We start from the raw sequence: 18,146 nt of genomic DNA, 5'->3' as shown, positions 1-18,146 counted from the left end.
ATAGGAATAATTTATTTAATAAGAGTTAATTTATTTCGTTAGATTTAAATTATATTTAACTTAGAGGGGTGTTAGTGTTAGGGTTAGACTTAGCTTTAGGGGTTAATCCATTTATTATAGTAGCGGTGAGCTCCGGTCGTCAGATTAGGGGTTAATAATTGAAGTTAGGTGTCAGCGATGTTAGGGAGGGCAGATTAGGGGTTAATACTATTTATGATAGGGTTAGTGAGGCGGATTAGGGGTTAATAACTTTATTATAGTAGCGCTCAGGTCCGCTCGGCAGATTAGGGGTTAATAAGTGTAGGCAGGTGTCGGCGACGTTGTGGGGGGCAGATTAGGGGTTAATAAATATAATATAGGGGTCGGCGATGTTAGGGCAGCAGATTAGGGGTACATAGGGATAACGTAGGTTGCGGCGGTTTACGGAGCGGCAGATTATGGGTTAAAAATAATATGCAGGGGTCAGCGATAGCGGGGGCGGCAGATTAAGGGTTAATAAGTGTAAGGTTAGGGGTGTTTAGACTCGGGGTACATGTTAGAGTGTTAGGTGCAGACGTAGGAAGTGTTTCCCCATAGGAAACAATGGGGCTGCGTTAGGAGCTGAACGCTGCTTTTTTGCAGGTGTTAGGTTTTTTTTCAGCTCAAACAGCCCCATTGTTTCCTATGGGGATATCGTGCACGAGCACGTTTTTGAGGCTGGCCGCGTCCGTAAGCAACTCTGGTATCGAGAGTTGCATTTGCGGTAAAAATGCTCTACGCTCCTTTTTTGGAGCCTAACGCAGCATTTGTTTGAACTCTCGATACCAGAGTTAAATTTATGGTGCGGCCAGAAAAAAGCCCGTGGAGCGTTAACAGCCCTTCTACCGCCGAACTCCAAATCTAGGCCTAAGATAGCTACAATGTAATTAATAATTACATTGTAGCTATTTTAGGGTTTATATTTATTTTACAGGTAACTTGGTATTTATTTTAACTAGGTACAATAGCTATTAAATAGTTAATAACTATTTAATAGCTACCTAGTTAAAATAATTACCAATTTACCTGTAAAATAAATCCTAACCTAAGTTACAAATACACCTACACTATCAATAAATGAAATAAACTATAAATATCTAAACTAAAATACAATTAAATAAACTAAACTAAATTACAAAAACAAACAAACACTAAATTACAAAAAATAAAAAAAAGATTACAAGATGTTTAAGCTAATTACACCTATTCTAAGCCCCCTAATAAAATAATAAAGCCCCCCAAAATAAAAAAAAATCCCTACCCTATTCTAAATTTAAAAAGTTAGCTCTTTTACCTTACCAGCCCTTAAAAGGGCCTTTTGCGGGGCATGCCCCAAAGAAAACTGCTCTTTTGCCTGGAATTTTTTTTATTTTGGGGGGCTTTATTATTTTATTAGGGGGCTTAGAATAGGTGTAATTAGCTTAAAAATCTTGTAATCTTTTTTTTATTTTTTGTAATTTAGTGTTTGTTTTTTTTGTAATTTAGTTTAGTTTATTTAATTGTATTTTAGTTTAGATATTTGTAGTTTATTTAATTTATTGATAGTGTAGGTGTATTTGTAACTTAGGTTAGGATTTATTTTACAGGTAAATTGGTAATTATTTTAACTAGGTAGCTATTAAATAGTTATTAACTATTTAATAGCTATTGTACCTAGTTAAAATAAATACCAAGTTACCTGTAAAATAAATATAAACCCTAAAATAGCTACAATGTAATTATTAATTACATTGTAGCTATCTTACTGCTAGATTTGGAGTTTGGCAGTAGATGGGCTGCTAACGCTACGCATGGTTTATGTCTAACGCACGGCATTGTTTGACTCCTGTATTTAGAGTTCAAAATAGACCATCTAACGATGCTCCTAACGCGTGTATTTCACACGCGGAATCCTGCCCGCGTTAGACAGTCTCCCATAGAGATCAATGGAAAAGCAAAATAAATAGCTTTTTTCACCTAACACTCGATCTCGCGAGAAATACGCACAGCTCGGTCATATTACGCATACCACATCATGCACAACAATAACACGCCGCAAATGTCACAACAACAATCACTCAACAAAGCACATAAGCATTACACATTCACAAGCGGGGGGATTTTTAATAAAACTTAATACAGGGAATACGCATATACTTTAAGATGCGGAAATACGCTAAATAACAACAAGGGAAAAAATATATACATACACTAGCAAAATAATCGCATTCAATATCACTATATATTAGGACAAACATACATATACAACACTTCACTAATAACACACCATCGCAAATTCACATTTAAACAGAATACTATTGGTCAATGCTATAGAAAAGGAGCACTATGACATCATCGCATTCTACACATTCCACAAATACTAACTCAAAATGAGCATGCGCAAATTCACACACCTAATACACATTGCACAAATACTAATTGCTAATAAAGCACACATGAACACAATTTACAACGCAAATAGGTACATCATTAAACATTTACACAGGGTATATAAGCACCACACAAGCATGGCTTCTTTGACTGTGTTGCTGGTGGGTCTTTGGAGATTGGAGGTTTAAGATTAGAGAGTTTGTGCATTATTGTGAGTGAGTTAGTGTTAGTGTGAGAGAGTCAGTTGTTAGTGTTATCGTGAGTGAGTTAGTGGGAGTGGGAGTTAGTGGGAGTGGGAGAGAGTCAGTTAGTGGGAGCGTGAGTGAGTTAGTGGTAGTGGGAGTTGTTAGTGAAAGTTAGTGGTAGTGTGAGAGAGTCAGTTAGTGGGAGCGTGAGTTAGTGCTAGTGCTAGTTATTGAGAGTTAGTGGGAGTGTGAGTTAGTGAGAATTAGTAGTAGTGTGAGTTAGTGAGAATTAGTAGTAGTGTGAGTTAGTGAGAATTAGTAGTAGTGTGAGTTAGTGAGAATTAGTAGTAGTGTGAGTTAGTGAGAATTAGTAGTAGTGTGAGTTAGTGAGAATTAGTAGTAGTGTGAGTTAGCGAGCGAATGATTTTTCTGTACACTTAACACATTTACACGCAAACACATTCAATACATACATACACTTATCAATAACACTACATACACTCCATACCCCATACCCCCTCATACTACACTCCATACCCCATTCCCTGTAGTCCCATTCCCTTTCATCCCATTTACTCTTATCCCATACCCCATCCCCATCCCATACCCATCCCCTAGTTACATTTAGTTTACATATCCTCCTTTTAGTCTTCTTCTTTTTGTTTATTTAAATACTCCTTACCCTCTTTGTTTTTTTAGATCCCTCTCACACTTTCAGCACTTATTTTGTCTTTTTAGTTCTTTATTTTGAACCCCTTTCATTTCATCACACTCACTTTTTGTTTGATTATTTGGGGTTTAGTTTAGGGAACAGATGGAGGGCAGGCAGGGGAGAGGTAGAGGGGGGAGGAGAGGGAGGGGGAGAGGAACAGGGCAGGAAGGGGGGCAGGAAGGGGGGCAGGAAGCAGGGGTGGAAGCGGTGGGTGGACCCAGCCACTTGGTTCAAGATGAACAAGTGGCTGGGCCCAGTGGCGGACAGAGTAGGGCTTCACAGTTCGGGAAACAGAGGGCATCGTCACAGGGGAAGGCCAAGGCGACTAGGGAGGCGAGGTTTTCGATGGAGGAGAAGGAGGCCCTCGTAGAGGCCTATATGGCCAGGTATAGGAGGCTGCAGCACCAGAAGACCACCCCGACTGAGAAGAGGAAGCTCTGGCATGAGATAAGGAATGCAGTCAATGCAGTGGGTGGCCGGAATAGAGATATGGACTCTATAAAACATCGCTACCGGGACTGTAAGATGGATCTCAAGAAAAAGTTAAGCCTGAAAAAAAAAAAAAAAAAGAAAAAGTTAAGCCTGGAGGCCCGACATGCTGCAGGAACCGGTGGCGGACCTGCCCTGGAAATCGAGTACTGCCGATGGGAGGAAATGTTGCGGCCCAGCATCTCCGAGGTGGATGTAGTCGGTATCGGAGGAATTGATACCGGGAACCTGCCATTCTCATCTGACGGTAAGCTCATTTAAGAATAAATTCACATACGAATGTATTTCAAGGGACACTATACGCAAACCTTTACTTTCATGATTAAGGTAGCGAATACAATTTTACAAAACATTCAAATGTACTTATATTACCTAATTTGAATCATTCTTGAGATATATTTTAATGAAGAAATAGCCATGCACACTATGAACCAATCACAGGAGGCAGCTATATTCAGCTAACAATCAGCATCTTCTAAGCATATTTAGATATGCTTTTCAGCAAAGAATATCCAGAGAATGAAGCTAATTAGATAAGAAAAGTACATTAGAAAGTTGATTATAAATGTATGCTTCTAAATCATGAAAGATAAAACATTGGGTTTCATGTCCCTTTAAGGATCAGATTAATGCTATTACGCTGTTTACACGCATTCACAATTACTTTGCGGTTATATCAGTATCTAGGCTATAGGTTAGGTGTGCATTTAAACAGACTGAAAACAAACGCTAAAACATTCAGATTGACCAGAGATATCACAAACACGGTTTAGAAAATGCGGAAATCGTATTGATTGTTAGATTTCAAAGTGGATTAATGATTCTGCATTTGTAATTGTATCGTAAGATAAGTCATTTAAAGCTTCATTTTGAAATATGCTAATATATATATTTATTTCTTTTTCAAATATACAGAGTCTGGGGAGGAGGCAGCACAACAAATACAGCCTCCTCCATCTCCCTGGGATGAGAGTGGTGGGGAGGAATTTCCACTTCGGAGGGAAGAGGCCCCCCATGACGAAGAGGGCACGGAAGTAGATGAAGAGGCCCCGGAAGCAGAGGAGGAGGCCGCGGAACCAGAGGCCCCTCAAGGACCCGCACACCGCCGTGCACGGGCACCCCGCCGTGCACGGGTACCCCGCCAAGCACAACAAGAGGAAATAGCGGAGGTGCGGGTTCTACTGGACTACATAGACCAGATGCGTAACTCCCGGATACAAAATATTGAAAGCCGAACTCGAAATATTGATGGACAAAACCAAATAATTGAAGGACAAAACCAAATAATAAACATACTTAATAGAATAGAACAAGGGCAAAACAGAATGATTAATCTACACCAAGAGATGTTTAATTTTTTCCGGGAGGCGCATGCTGGTCTGGCTCCTGGTCCGCCTCCTGCTGTTGGGCCTCCTGCTGCTGGGCCTCCTGCTGCTGGGCCTCCTGCTGCTGGGCCATCTTCTCCTGCCGGCCCATCTTCTCCTGCCGGCCCATCTTCTCCTGCCGGGCCATCTTCTCCTGCCGGGCCATCTCCTCCTGCCGAGCCATCTTCTCCTCCTCAGCCATCTTCTCCTCCTCAGCCATCTTCTCCTCCTCAGCCATCTTCTCCTCCTCAGCCATCTTCTCCTCCTCACCTTGGTCGTCCCAGTACTCTTCCTTCCACTCTTCCCACAACATCTCCAAGGAGAACTCGTCAGAGTCGGCAGTTGCCCCTCCCAGAGCCTCAGCCCCGTGGGAAGAGGGGAAGGAAGAGGAAGTAAGTATTTGTTTTCATGTTTAATGTTTTTTTTTATTTAATGTGTAATGGATAGGTATGTGATGATGTGGTTTTCATACACTTGTGGACCACACTCTGTATATAATCTACTTCTATGGGACCGGGTCCATGGAGGCAGATTGTTTGCAGAGTGTGGGTTATAAGTGTGTGAAAACCACATCATCACATACCTATCCTTGTTCATGATATTGATTGGTTTCTGTGATGTGATGTCCAAACTGTTTCCCGAATCGCAAACAAAATTACCATTACAATTATCCATGATGGTATATTACTGTTTGAATGCCAATAACACAGCTTAAAGGGACAGTCAGAAAATTATTGATTACAAAGAAAACACTGTATTACGCATTATCAAGTTGGAAACAACAAAACATGGAGAAATACGTGTGACTTATGTGCTTACCCTTGTATCTATGACTATGAAAAATGACCACTTATTTGTTGTTCTGACATAACAACATTTTAGAAATCAATGATCAATACATGGTAAATAATATGCTGTATGAGCACAAGGTTTAACATATACAAATGCTATCCAAATGCCCTCTAGTGGTCAAATTGTATAATGATTACATGCATTCTTCAAGCTCTAAGAAATGAGCACACGAACCTCATAGGTTTAGCTAGCAAATTAAAATAAACACAGACAAATGATTAATTGGTGAGAAACCTTTGATATCATTGATATTACAAAATTGACTTTTAGAATAATGCAAAACATTATTTGTTTTCTAAACTGTCCCTTTAACAAAATTACATATGCTAACATATATTTGAAGATTGTTGGTATATCTACATGTACTTGTTCAAACAATAAATATTGAAATCAGATTTATTTTGACGTGTTAAATAAAGTCTATTTTCTTAAAGAGATATTATTGTGTTCATTTATTTTCAGAAAGACATTTGTTTTAACAATGAATATGGTTTAAAGTCCTTTTAGGAGTGGGGGGTGAAAATATGCTAACAATAATATATTTGGAGATTAACCAATGTGGAACTCATACATGATACAAAAATAAACATTTGCATTAAAGGGACAGTATACTATATTTTTAACAGAACTGTATGTAATAGACACTACTAGAAACAACAAGATTAACATATACTGATATCAATATTACAAAGCTTTAAACACTTTCAAAGAAAATAGGGTTATCTCTATTGAAAATATAGATGAACCCCCATTACAACCGTAAAACAAGACAATACCCCATCATTAACATATGAAAAGACCCTTTACACAAACAGGAGAAAGCTGGAGATGGTACTCACATGAAACTCAGAGGCTTGGCGAGGAGTCAGAAAATTACTTACATTTTCTTTGAACAGAAGCAAAATGAAACGTGTATTTGTTAAACAATGGACTATCTAACTAGAGACAAAATAAAAAGTTTTGATTTATAATGTGAGTGTCTAATGAACCTTTAATAGAATATACGACGAAATTACATTTAGAAGAAGTCGTCATCATATATTTAGCATATGATAAAGATAAATCCATATTGATTACTTGATTCTAACACAATAGCGCATATTTATGAATTAGATATCTTTAACATTAAACACAACAGTCATTTTACATAAAAAGGAACATATTGTTGACAAACATATTAAACAACATGGACTATAGAGATTTGCACTTGCCTCGAAACATCTTATGCATGAAAACATTTTGCTTTCGTTCGTTTTTTTAAACCAGACATCCAGCAAAAGAGAATGTGGTGGTCTTTATCAGCTATGGTTCAACAATGTAACATGATGCAAACAATCCATATTCGCAATGTTTTTAAACTTGGCTTCATTCACAAACGTGTTTAACGTGCACAAACAAATATTGCGGGACTACGTAATACAATCAGACGTTTTTTTACCTTTGCATGTGACGTCTTAATTAACATGGCGCTTCCTTGATCACGTAAGAACGCAATCCAATAAAAGGCACATTCCTGATCACGTAAGAGCGCAAACAAAAAAAAGGCGCATACTTGATCGCGTAAAAACGCCATCCAATAAAAGGTGCATCCTTGATCGTGTAAAAACGCCATACAATAAAAGGCGCATCCTTGATCGCGTAAAAACGCCATCCAATAAAAGGTGCATCCTTGATCGCGTAAAAACGTCAGTCAATACAAGGAATCATTGGACAGCCTGGCAGGTGACGTCTTAAGCAACATGGCGCATCCGCGATCGCAGAAAAACCGCAGCCAATACAAGGACTCAGTTGACAGCTTGGCATATCACTAAGAAACGTATTTATATTTTTGAAACTAGTATGTGTCTAGATTGATATCTAGGAATGTCACAAAATCATGATTCATCTTTTCAGACTTGACTGTCCCTTTAACTATAGCTATGGTGTATATCTTTAACATTTAAAAGATACACATGAGAAATACATATGCCATTGATGTTTTAAGATATGTTTAGATTGTTTGGGAATAACAATAATGACACATGTATTGATCAAACGGGTCATTTATTCAAGTTGAAATATGGTCAGACTACCTATAGCCATATATGGGAGGAGAAGTATTTTTTAAAAATATTTTGAAAAACATATTCCTCATATAAAATATGCGCATTACACACAGAGATTGATTTGGTTACACTTTTACAATAAGATAGAATAGAAAATGAAATACATGTGCTGTCAACATTACAATAAGATTGTTTATTATTAAGATTATATGTCCTTGTTCATGTAAAACGGACAAAAACGCTTTAGAAATGGAAATACATTCATTAACAATTGTGCTCACCATCACTTAAAGGGACATGATTTTTATTTATAAAAAGAGGATACACAGAGACAATACTATTTCAATAAAATGAACACTTTACAGGGATTATATCATTGTATCAATCCTCAGATCATTTGTTAAAGGTGCATCAATTCATGCAGAGTTTATAAATACACACATTTATGTAAAATTTGAAATATACATATATAACAATCTTTATATACATATATAAAACAATTACTATGCTAATCATAATCATGCAATGATAAAGATTTTAGATAACAATATAAAGACAAAAATAATAATTACATTGGAGATGTTAATCTTAAAGTCATTTAGAATTGTATTACATATATGATTCAGGAAACAACATTATTTTGGGTATGTCCCTTTAAGGATCAACCAGATAAAATAGAGATTTCAATCAATGACATGAATAAGGAGGACAAAGAATCGTGCAATGACATGTCTTTTATTAGTATGTCAGAAAACAACAACGTTTATAAATAATATGGTAAAGATCAGGAAAATGGAGACATATGACAAGGTAACAGAGTGCATCACAGTCCATGAAGAGAGTTGCCAAGGGCCTCCATAGCCCCATTGTAGATATATGACAAGGTAACAGAGTGCATCACAGTCCATGAAGAGAGTTGCCAAGGGCCACCATAGCCCCATTGTAGATATATGACAAGGTAACAGAGTGCATCACAGTCCATGAAGAGAGTTGCCAAGGGCCACCATAGCCCCATTGTAGATATATAACAAGGTAACAGAGTGTCATGATCTGTATCTGTACCTTTAAGGAAACCTGATTCCATTCCACAACCTGTATAAAAATCCCTCCCACGGTTCATTACATGCTTAGTAATTTTTGACTACTTCAGTCATTATCTTGGAACACTCCTGGACTTCTAAATTACAAGCCTCCAAGTTATCTATTATATCTGCGTAACTAAGTTTTACCAGCTTAGTTATCCTTGTCTGTTATTGTGCAGCTTCATTACAGACCGTTACGCTGTCTAACAGCGTCTTGCATCGCCTGTCGGATTTAGCGGTGACGTCACCCGCAACACTGCTTCCTTCCAGATACCGACCGGACGCCTCGCTCTACCCTAGCTCCACACGCCTCCTCAGCGTGCTCCGAAATTACACCTGTGCACTCCAGCTCTGCTTCAAGGCCTCAGCTGCTCACGGATACTTTGCTCTAAGGACTCCGCGGTAAGGTTAACCCCGCATTATTCATAAGTTGTCTCCGGTCTCCTCTGTTAACCATAACATTATCCTGATAATACCTTTGCAATATTACTCCTTACTTTTGAGACTCTTTTTGGCTTAAAATCTCATGCCTTATTTCAATCTGTAACATGGTTATATCAGAGACCCATACTCTGGTATACTTTTACCTCTTATATTCACCAAGTGTTATAGTATTAAGTAACCTGCCATACATGTTGCCACCTTCTTGGCTATAGGTTATATTCATACTATATTTACCGTATATTATCTGAAGACTTGTTGTTCTAATAAATGACTGCTCTTATCATTTAATATTGAATACCACCTTAGACAACAAATCTTCAACAAACATAATTTATAATGGTGAAACTGGTCTCAAAACATATTACACCATATCTACAGTTGGATTTATAATCAACCTTTACCTCTCTTCACAGGGGATTATAAGGACCTTGACTGACTAATGACATAAATTACTAAGCCTATCATGAATCCAGTAGATATAGTGACCCATGTACAGACATTAACCGACAAAGTGGAGTCAATAACACAGGCATTAAACACCTTACAACATGAAAATACCGCACTTAAGTCATACATAAAGGAAATTGCTGAAAAACAAAAAATTGTAAACACGTTTGAACCTAATGTCAGCCCACCTGAACATTTCCAGGGAGATAGAAAACACTTCAGAGAATTTAAGAACGCTTGTTATTTGTTATTTTCACTCAAACCTCTAACTTATCCCACAGATCAGATTAAGGTTCTTACAACTATCTCTTATCTCAGGGGGGAACCGCGTGTTTGGGCGAACACATTTTTTGAAACAAATGATCCCATACTGTTGTCCTTGGAATCTTTCTTTACTGCAATGTCGCAATTGTATGACGATCCCTACAAGCAGCTCACTGCTGAAAATGGTATGAGAGCATTAAAACAACTAAAAAAGCCTGTAGAGGATTATATAACTGAGTTTAAAAGATTCTCAAAGGACAGTGGTTGGAATGATCTATCTCTAAAAAATCAGTTCAGGTTGGGTTTAAGTGATGCACTTAAAGATGAATTGGCAAGAGTAGAAATGCCACAGACATTGTAAGGGTTAATTAACCTCTCTATCAGTTTAGACAGACGTCTCAGAGAACGCAGATCTGAACGTAGTCCCAGTGATAACGTTTTCAGACGTTCACTACTTCCTACAAACCCCCCACAAATCACACGTAGTCACTCACAAAATACACCTGAAGCCATGGATATTGGATTCGCAAAAGGTCCACTTAACCCACAAGAAAAGCTCAGAAGAAGACAAAATAACCTTTGTATGTACTGCGGTTCTGCACAACACACAGTTAAAGATTGTCCTATACTAGGACACCAGAAAAAGGGTAAGAAAACATGTTTAAATACCTGTTATAATGTTCAAACCCCTGATGCTACAAACTGTTCACTCACCCTTATTTTGCAGTGGGAGAATCAACGAATAACCTCCAGGGCGATTATTGATTCAGGAGCCAGCACCAATTATATGGATTTGAATTTCACAACATTAAATAAAATACCACTTATCAAAAAGACAAATCCGGTGTTGCTTAGAGTTATTGATGGTAGTCAAATATCCTCTGGCCCCATATCGCATCATACAATTCCCCTAAAATTATCTATAGGGGGAACTCATGTTGAATATGTGTCTTTTGACGTTATCTCATCCCCCATTTACCCTCTGGTTTTAGGTTATTCTTGGTTGACTTTACATGATCCCACTATATCATGGAAAACCTCTGATGTTACATTTTCTTCTGACTATTGTAAAAACACTTGTATTTCTTCTCATCACATTTTACAAACTGAGTCCAAAATACCTCCTGAATATTCAGATTTCTCCGATGTATTTTGTAAAAGGGAATCAGAAAATCTTCCTCCTCACAGGAAGTATGATTGCCCGATAGACCTAGTCCCTGGGGCTGATATACCATGTGGGCACATTTTTCCTCTCTCACAAATTAAATTGGATTATTTGAAAGATTATCTAGAAGAAAATCTTTGTAAAGGTTTTATAAGACCATCCACCTCTCCCGCTGGAGCAGGTATGTTCTTTGTCAAGAATAAAGATGGCACCATTAGACCCATAGTTGACTATAGAGAGCTAAATCGCAGAACCATAAAAAACAGATACCCATTACCTCTGATTCCAGAGTTAATAGAAAGACTTGAAGGGGCTTCATACTTTACAAAATTAGATCTAAGAGGTGCATATAACCTTATTCGTGTAAGACAAGGAGACGAATGGCTCACCGCATTCCGTACACGCTACGGACTGTATGAATATACGGTGATGCCATTCGGGCTCTGTAATGCGCCCGCCACCTTCCAATATCTAATAAACGATATATTCAAAGATCTTCTAGACATCTATGTTGTAATCTATCTAGACGACATACTCATATACTCACAAAACAAATCAGACCACATCAAACATGTTCGCACTGTACTATCCAGGCTACGTCAACACCATTTATACGCCAAACCAGAAAAGTGTATCTTTAACACCAATAATATCACATTTCTGGGTTATGTCATTACTCCCGAAGGAATAGACATGGAAAAAAATAAAGTAAAAGCTATCCTGGACTGGCCTACTCCAAAGTCCAAAAAACATATTCAGAGGTTTATGGGGTTTGCGAACTTCTACAGAAAATTTATAAAAAAATTTGCCCATTTATCCAAACCCCTTACTAATCTCACAAAGAATAATGTTAAATTTCAATGGTCCGAAGAAGCTCAAAAAACATTTGATATACTAAAACACCATTTCACAACAGCTCCCATACTATCATATCCTAATCCTTCTTTGCAATATGTCATAGAAGTAGACGCATCAGACTATGCAATTGGTGCAGTGTTGTCACAAAGACAAAGTCTTAAACATCCCTTACATCCTGTTGCATTCTTTTCTCGTGTTATGTCTGAATCAGAAATAAATGATGCTATAGGAGAGAAGGAGCTTTTAGCGATTAAGGCATCTTTTGAACATTGGAGACACCTGCTAGAGGGAACCTCCATACCCATTCTGCTATACACTGACCACAGGAATTTGCAGTACTTAAAAACAAATAGAACCCTAACAGCACGCCAGGTCCGCTGGAATTTATTTTTTAACAGATTCAATTATCTAATAACATATAGACCTTCCAACAAAAATTTGAAAGCAGACGCTCTCTCTAGAATGTCAGATAAACCTGCCACTCACCATTCTCAACTTTCAATAATTCCTACTGATCACATCATAGGACTCACAGAAGATATAACTAGTTTGATAAAAACACATTTGACTTCAGATCCAGATATACCTAAATCAACAGTAACCTTACATACCAATGGACTGTATTATCATGATAAACTGGTATACGTACCTAAGTCCTTAAGAGGAAAAATCTTGTTTAGTTATCATGACACTGCTTTAGCTGGTCATCCAGGCATAACAAAGTCCATAGAGCTTATAACCAGACATTTTTGGTGGCCGACGGTACAAACTGACATTACTGCTTACATCAATTCCTGTAAAATTTGTACAACCTCAAAAACACAACAACGACCTCCTTATGGGCATTTACTACCTCTTCCTATACCCTCTCGACCTTGGACTGACATCGCACTAGATTATATAGTTGAATTACCTAAATCTTCTAACTTTACCACCATACTGGTTGTAGTGGACATCTTTAGTAAGATGGCACATTTCATTCCTACCACTAAGTTACCAACTGCTGCAGAAACTGCCCAACTACTGATACAACATGTAATAAAACATCATGGGTTACATCTCAGTATAACATCAGACCGTGGATCCCAGTTCACGAGTAAATTTTGGTATGAATTGTGTAAAACCCTGAAAATTCGCCGCCGGTTGAGTACCTCTTACCATCCTCAGACCAATGGTCAGACAGAAAGGACCAACCAGTGGTTAGAACAGTTTCTACGCTGTTTTATAAACAGTCAACAAAACAATTGGTCATCTCTATTGATATATGCAGAGTTCGCTTACAACAACTCTGTAAACAGTACTACCAAATTCTCACCCTTTTACATTAACTACGGATTTCATCCAGTTTTCCATCAGGAAGATTTACAAGACAGTTCTTGCCCTTTAGTCAATGACTTGGTTAACACAATATCAGATACTTTCACTACTGTCAAAGATAATATTGCTCACTCCAAGAATACGCATAAACTCTACTATGACAGGAAACATCGGATATCGCCTGATTACAAAATTGGTGACAAAGTCTGGCTGTCCACCCGTAACCTGCGATTACCTTATCCTTCCCGAAAATTGTCCTCCCTATACATTGGTCCCTATTCCATCAGAGCAATTGTAAACCAAAACACTGTTACCCTCTCACTTCCAGAGAATTTGCGAATTCACCCCACATTCCATGTGTCTTTATTAAAGCCTTACAAACCAACTAGAGAGACAGATCCTACCCCTCAAGTTCCACAAGTCCTTCAAGAAGCTGACCAAGAATACGAGGTGGCTTCCATCAAAGATTCACGCCGTGTAGCTGGCAAGCTTCAGTATTTAGTGCACTGGAAAGGTTATCCAGAAGAGGACGACTCTTGGGAGCCTGCTTCAAACCTCTCCGCACCCCGTCTTGTGTCAATTTTCCATAGGAGAAATCCTGACAGACCCAAACCTTGATCCCCTGAGTGGATCATTGGAGGGGGAGTACTGTCATGATCTGTATCTGTACCTTTAAGGAAACCTGATTCCATTCCACAACCTGTATAAAAAGCCCTCCCACGGTTCATTACATGCTTAGTAATTTTTGACTACTTCAGTCATTATCTTGGAACACTCCTGGACTTCTAAATTACAAGCCTCCAAGTTATCTATTATATCTGCGTAACTAAGTTTTACCAGCTTAGTTATCCTTGTCTGTTATTGTGCAGCTTCATTACAGACCGTTACGCTGTCTAACAGCGTCTTGCATCGCCTGTCGGATTTAGCGGTGACGTCACCCGCAACACTGCTTCCTTCCAGATACCGACCGGACGCCTCGCTCTACCCTAGCTCCACACGCCTCCTCAGCGTGCTCCGAAATTACACCTGTGCACTCCAGCTCTGCTTCAAGGCCTCAGCTGCTCACGGATACTTTGCTCTAAGGACTCCGCGGTAAGGTTAACCCCGCATTATTCATAAGTTGTCTCCGGTCTCCTCTGTTAACCATAACATTATCCTGATAATACCTTTGCAATATTACTCTTTACTTTTGAGACTCTTTTTGGCTTAAAATCTCATGCCTTATTTCAATCTGTAACATGGTTATATCAGAGACCCATACTCTGGTATACTTTTACCTCTTATATTCACCAGGTGTTATAGTATTAAGTAACCTGCCATACATGTTGCCACCTTCTTGGCTATAGGTTATATTCATACTATATTTACCGTATATTATCTGAAGACTTGTTGTTCTAATAAATGACTGCTCTTATCATTTAATATTGAATACCACCTTAGACAACAAATCTTCAACAAACATAATTTATAATGGTGAAACTGGTCTCAAAACATATTACACCATATCTACAGTTGGATTTATAATCAACCTTTACCTATCTTCACAGGGGATTATAAGGACCTTGACTGACTAATGACACAGAGTGCATCACAGTCCATGAAGAGAGTTGCCAAGGGCCACCATAGCCCCATTGTAGATATATGACAAGGTAACAGAGTGCATCACAGTCCATGAAGAGAGTTGCCAAGGGCCAGCATAGCCCCATTTGAGCCATATGACAAGGTAACAGAGTGCATCACAGTCCATGAAGAGAGTTGCCAAGGGCCACCATAGCCCCATTGTAGATATATGACAAGGTAACAGAGTGCATCACAGTCCATAAAGAGAGTAGCCAAGGGCCAGCATAGCCCCATTTGAGCCATATGACAAGGTAACAGAGTGCATCACAGTCCATGAAGAAAGTTGCCAAGGGCCACCATAGCCCCATTGTAGATATATGACAAGGTAACAGAGTGCATCACAGTCCATGAAGAGAGTTGCCAAGGGCCAGCATAGCCCCATTTGAGCCATATGACAAGGTAACAGAGTGCATCACAGTCCATGAAGAGAGTTGCCAAGGGCCACCATAGCCCCATTGTAGATATATGACAAGGTAACAGAGTGCATCACAGTCCATGAAGAGAGTTGCCAAGGGCCAGCATAGCCCCATTTGAGCCATATGACAAGGTAAAAGAGTGCAACAGGCACAACAATAAACTTAAAAAAAGGCCAAATGGCAACAATAACAAAAACATCAACATGTGGACGGAGGATTCTTATCTGCGACCTTGGAGCATCTCCAGATCCTCCACTTACTGGTCATCCTCTTCATCGTCCTGTGCATGTCCAGCTCCAGATTCAGGCCTTGAATTTAATAGCATGATTTGCCGCAGAGTCAAATCCTGAACCCGGAGCTGGGCCTGCATGGTGTCGTTCATCCCTCTCAGGACAGCTGCGTTCCTCAACACGGCCTGCTCTACTCGTGCTATACCTTCTAGCATGAGCCATGCTGAGTCACAGCCTAAAATAAAGAATAAATCAAATATTAAGGATAATTACACAACAGAAGAAAAAATAAGCAAAGATACATTGTCATCATAAAGACAAATCATTCTTTACATCAATTTGTTAACATTAAATATGTTATTCAGACAGACTGAAATCATTAAAGGGACAGTTTACTCAAACATGTTGTCCCCTTTAATTTGTTTTCGATGATCCACTTATACAGCTTGAGTGTATGTAATCTTGTTAAAGGATTTACATTGTACTTACATTAGCAATTTAAATATTTAAATTATACTGTGGTAGGCACACCTATCCTTAAACATTTTGGCGTTGAGGACAAGCTGTGTAAACATATCAACCTGAAGAAATTACATTCCCACTGGGTTAGACAAGAGATAATGTATCAACATTTGTACATAAATTGTTGGATCCAAGTAGTGGTGATTGGTATATGTAGTGATATCAAATTAAAGGGACACTGAACCTAAATATTTAATTGACTGATTCAGATAGAGCATGACATTACAAATATTAAAAAATTACACATATTCTTTAAATGTTTGAATTCTCTAGCTAGATTTGGAATGCAAGAATGTAGGTTTATAGGGCAGGCCATATTTGTTTATCAACTTTGGTTGTCCCTGCTGGTTGATGGATACATTCATCCAACAATAAAGAAATGATGTCCACAATTATTTTCTATTTAAAATTAATTCTAGGCATTTCTTTGTTTCAATAAAGATAGCAAGAGAATGAAGAATAATTGATAAGAGTAGTAAATTATAAATTTGATTAACATTGCATGCTCTATTTGAATCACAATAGAAACAATTTGCCTTCAGTGTACCTTTAAGTATCTTATAATGTGGATTTTGAATGATACTTACAGCTGTGCCTGGGAAGGACAATCTGACACCCAGGACAATGAAGGTTGAGACAGGGGGGAGGGATGGGATTGGGTTGGGGAGGGATGAGCTTCTGCTCCAGGGTAGGCCGTACAGCTGGGGAGTGGTGAGTTGGGGTCTGGGCAGCTGTACGGCCCATAATACGGGGAGAGCGGTGAAGGGGGACAAAGGGCCGTTTTTTAGGAGGGACATGAAAGGACAAATGGGAAGGGCCGGCAGGGGTCTGGGCCTGGGCAGGGGTCTGGGCCTGGGCAGGAGTCTGGGCCTGGTCAGGGTTCTGGGCAGGGGTCTGGGCCTGGGCAGGGGTCTGGGCCTGGGCAGGGGTCTGGGACTGGGCAGGGGCGGAAAACAGATGACCAGAGGTATAAATAAATATATTAACATCTCATACATCATGAAATCAAATCAACGCATTTAAAATTGATTATGTTTTCAATATACTTAGAAGTGTGTTTGAATTTCTAAACAATTATGAAATGAGGATATGGTATGCATATAGGCACTCAGATGAATATCAATGACTGTCTGTACAATTATAATATTATTATTGTGTTTTGGCCTGGAATATGCATGTGACATAATGATGGCATGAATTATAAAAATTTTAAAAAAAAAAACATCCAAGCATATTTTCATGCTGCCTGATATAGAAAGGGGGCAGTAGTGTATTTGAACAGACAAATAATATTCCTTTTTAAAGTTCAAAAGCTGTAGACTTTGAATGTCTTCAATAAAATGATTTCCAATAAAGCAACATGTTGGAAACATGATAGATATATTTCACATACCATCAGACTCCAAGGCAGCCTCTTCCTCCTCCGTCACACATGTTAAATCAATCTCTGTAAAACATAACATGTTGTGTACACGTTAAGATCAGATATTATAACATATGTTACTGTTGATCAAAGACACACATCAATGTTGCATTAAAGATATACACACCCAAAGTTATGATTTACATCATTTTGATGGAGCATACAAATGTCATTAGATTTGTTATTCTCAATGATTCAGATTTTCGATGTATTGTTTGTATTAATTTTTAAATCATAAAAGCACAGTACATAGAACATTTAAGATTTCTCATGTGTGTATCACTTGATGACTGTTGTCAAAAATGAACATGGAAACAAACATA

This window comes from Bombina bombina, chromosome 8, assembly GCF_027579735.1.
Source record: "Bombina bombina isolate aBomBom1 chromosome 8, aBomBom1.pri, whole genome shotgun sequence".
Lineage (NCBI taxonomy): Eukaryota > Metazoa > Chordata > Amphibia > Anura > Bombinatoridae > Bombina > Bombina bombina.
The sequence above is the reverse complement of the archived record's forward strand: the minus strand, read 5'-3'. Positions refer to the sequence as shown.